Source organism: Prosopis cineraria, unplaced genomic scaffold, assembly GCF_029017545.1.
Source record: "Prosopis cineraria cultivar Desert tree isolate PC_DT_omini unplaced genomic scaffold, ASM2901754v1 PC8, whole genome shotgun sequence".
NCBI classification, from domain to species: Eukaryota; Viridiplantae; Streptophyta; class Magnoliopsida; order Fabales; family Fabaceae; genus Prosopis; species Prosopis cineraria.
Genome location: NW_026555339.1, coordinates 19570249 through 19574984, shown reverse-complemented (window position 1 = coordinate 19574984; position 4736 = coordinate 19570249).

Here is a 4736-nt window from a genome sequence, read left to right as displayed (position 1 = left end):
TTAAAAACTGAAGTTATACATATGAGCATTCTTCCAAGGCAAAAAATTTTTAATAATAGATTTTAAAAAAGAAATTGAAGTAACAAATGAATTGAAAGCTTGAATATATGTGATTTAACAATAACACGTAAGCATAATATTATAATTAAAAGATAGATTACAAGAGTTTCATTATTCAAATCAGATTGCCATATTTATTATTCACGTTAGATATAATTTGTAAACCAAAATATGTGATACTACCTTCAAGTGAAATGTAGTTATAACGAATAAAGTTATAAATGTTTGTACGATTTCACAATGTTATTCGACTGGATGATAATTAGAAAAATCTTTTGTGTATAAAATATCGAACAATTTAATTGTCAAATATTACAAAGAGATTGTCGTTACTTGAATATGCATGGAGGCGTTGGCAGAAAAAGTAGCAGCTAACACGTTTATGGTGATTAGAGAAAGTGCACTAAGTTCAAAGTACTGCAGATTTTGACACGGACGATAAAATCCAATAGAAAAAAGAATATAAAAAGAAAAATAATATTAAAGGTCTTAAAAATAAATTTTATTATAATTTAAATTTAAATGAATCTGATATTGCTCTACAGGTCTTGAGGTTTTTATTGTTAATTTTTTTTAAGACTAAAAGTATAATTGTGCCCGTTGTTTGATTTAAATTCAGAATCTGCATGAACTCTCAAAATAACTAAATAGATCATGCACGATATAATATTCACTATGCACAAGACAATGTCCACGTATTTCAATAAAAAGTCTATGCATTTTAAGTATTTCACTAGCCTTGGCTTTAGCAAAAATGACTAAACAGACCATACACGACACAACATCCACTATGCATAATACAATGTCCACATGTGTTGAACAAAAAATTTATACATTTTTAGTATTTCACTAGTTTAGGCTATAACAAAATGACATTAGGCAGACCATGCACGACACAACATTTACTATGCACAAGATAATGTCCATGCATGCTCAATAGAAAGTCTATGCATTTTCAATATTAATAAGGACAATTATATCATATATGAATAATTTTATATTGGTATTAGCCTAGGTACTAAAACAAGTACCCACATAAAATTTAACACAATATCCCAAGTTTGATATGTACAAAAAGTTAACCACTATATCCAAAATATCTAACAGTTACTTCTCCATATCACTACTATAAAAAAGGGAATAAATGACGGTTATTTTAGTCCATAAATGACAGTTAATAAGTATCATTTATTCGACTGACATTTAAAGACCCCAATAAATGGCAGTTATAAAACCATAATTTAAAATAAAATTTTTACGAAGGGAGAAGCAAATTGAGAATTTAAATGACGTGTAAATAATATACTCGTCATTTAAATAAAGTATAAATGACGGGTATATAACTTACCCGTCATTTAAAAAGACTTTAAATGACGGTTAAGTTATATACCCGTCATTTATAATTACTTTAAATGACGGGTATATAATTTACCTGTCATTTAAAGTATGGTAAAAATTATGACCATATTTTAAATGACGGGTAAATGAGATGCCCATTATTTAAAGTCAATATAAATGACGGGCATTTTTTTAACCGTCATTTATTTCAGTATAAATGACGGTTATTTATATAATCGTTATTTTTTATGTGGTTTTTTTTAATTCGTGAGCTGCCAGCCCCCTTGCAAAAAGAAATTAAAATAGCAGCAACCAACCATTCCAGATTTGAATACCAACAAAATTTATTGTATTCAATTTCAAAATTAATCAATAAACAAATGTAATTACATAAAGTAAGCTTTTTTCAAAAATAAACTACTATTAAAAAAAACTTCCTAGCTACTTCTTCAAGGTAGTTCTATTAATCTTCTTTGTATGAAGTCCACACTTGAAAAATATATTGATACCATTCTTCAATTACCTCATTTATTTCTGCATCCTCAAATTCTTCAACATAAGAATCATCATAGTACTGTAATATATAAATGATTCAACATATATTAATATAATTTTAATACACTGAATATTTTTGTAATTTAAAAGTTAATATTTTGGACATACCATCTCGAGAATTATGCTCTCGTTATGGATAATAATGTCCTTCAAGAACCTCATGACGTAATAGCCACAATTCAAGTTATTTTTATTTTGTCTTGGACACTAAAAATTAAAGAATATATGAATATGTATTAATGCATTAAATTTTAATTTAATAAATGATTCCATTACCTTAATTATATTTCAAGTGTAGGCCACATCAAAATTTGTAAAGGACCTTAGAATTGATTGTTTTGTGTTAGTGCGATGTAACACACAATCGCCCTAATGAAACAATAAAAAATATGTTAGTATGAAATTTAAATAATTAAATAAATATATAAAATACTTATATATGCACTTACGTATTAATCAACTCTAATAAAATTTGTCTCCTCCCTGGTTCCCCTCCAAGAGAATCGAGATAATATATCTTTGAAGTGTTGCCGAATGGTTCAGCGACAATCAACATCTAATGGTCCCTAATAGTATTAACAAGTGAGGCAAAATTATAATTAATCCATTAAATTAAAAATAAAAAATATTAACATAAGTGAGAATTTCGTTATCCTTGACAGTATGGTATTATGAATAATGTTCCCTTTCAAGCCCTTGCTTTGAAATTTTTGCTTAATGCCTTTGCTTGTTCTAAAATTTTGTCGCTTTTAATTAAGGCATGTGCACCTACTTCATGAGGACTAATAAAGATGAACTTCATTTGTAGATCAAAAGAGACAACAAATTTGTCATACAAGCACCTATTATAAATACAAGAAATAGATTAGTTTATATTTAAAATATTAACTATTCATATATGGAAAAAAATTACTGTATGTAGAAGCTGAGAACAGTGAGACTGGTCATATCATGTTGAAGCACTTCATCAACAACATCAAGTGAAAGCATATCATATCGGTCTTTGCCATATATACCAGCCTCGAATGGGATTTGCAGGACTGGAGGATTAGACTTATGTACCGTTGCATATGCTTGGAGCAAATTTCTATGTTGGCTTGGAAATTGAGGCTCTTGTTCAGGTATAGCTTTATGGGAGACTGCCTTTTTAGAGGAGAGCCTAGATCGGGGTATCATCTTTTTTTTTTACTGTGCATCTTTGCTAGTCTTTTTTGGACTTGGCATCCTAACTTGACTAGCTTGCCATCCAACAAAACTACCCATCGCCTCTCCAACAATCCCTGCATCCTCGGTGGGAATAGGTAGCGGATAGTTCAAATCCTTCGACACATCAATAGCAACACATACATAGGACGCAAGGAGTGGCATATTATGTAACATGTCTCCTAGCAAATTGAACACCCAACCAATAGCAACCACATGACGATTCGGGCTATTTGCCAACAACTCACATAGGTTCTCACCCTATATTAATAAGTAATATACTATATTAAAGTTATGGGAAATAGAAATAATGAAATATATGTGAAATAAATTAATAATGTTTTACCTTAGGGAGATTTTTAATAGGCTGCATAACATTGTAACTACCTTTCCCGCTAAGACTAATATGAAACTCTGCCTCTCGCCTCTCCTTGTCTTTTGCAAAGCTTCAATCATGTCCCGTTGCCTAGATAGCTCCTCTTTCAGGGTGGTAATCTCAGCCCTTGCACCCACATCCTCTGTTGACCTTGCTTTCTTCTGTGACCCGAATATTTATTTTTTTGAGACACCAAAGCCATATCCCCTAACTCGACTAGGGTGTTTGGGATTACCTAACGCCTTGCCCAAGACATCATCATCAGGCATGCCACTTTTCTCAATCTCAAGCCTATGCAATATATAGTAAGAAAATTAAATTAGTTGATTGAGTATAAAAAAAGTGTTAAGTTTAGCTAATGTATTTACACACTTGTCAGCAAGCTCCTGAACACGTTCATCAACAATGTTCCTTCTTTATTAGTTCGGCCTTCTATAAATAGTCTGTGCTGTGAAACTGAGTTTGCCCTTGAACCCTCTCACTTAATCTACGAATTTAAGTAAATTTAAATATGAGTATAGTACATATATCTATGAAATAAGATAAAATATATAGTATAAATATTAACTTATCATTTGTTGCTCATTCTTGCATATCCTATGCACCCTTCTTGTAAGGGTATAGATCTTTCTCATGCAACTCTTTCTTTTTGTGGCTCAACTCCTGTGCAAAAACAAAAAATCAATATCAATCAAATTAAAATTAAATATCAAAACTAATAAAAAATTAATTCATCTCATTATTCTTACTTGAAATGTCCCTCGAGATGTTGAGCAACAAATTCATCCCACTGTTCTTGTGAAACTAATGGCTTTATCAAGTCAGGGACCTCAGCAGTAATGTTTCCTCTGATTTTTTAATGTATTTTGCTCCCACGAAATACCGAAATGTTTGCATTGCCTTTCCAACTTGTTGGATGACAAATTTCATCCGACTAGCATCAATGGCAAACGCTGACTGTAAACAAAAATAATTAATTAGATTTTTAGTCAAGTAATTTCAATTAATTAAACAATGTGAGGAAGTATTTTACCTCTACTTGCTCCCAAATATAATTTTTAGTAGCTGGACTAACATCATTCCAGTACCTATTGTAATTGCACATTTGCTTTCGCCACAACCCCCTATGTAGCTGATGAATTTTATTTGCAGACTAGAAATGAAACAAAGGCATGTGGTAGATTCTGAGTCTATCACCGTAGGA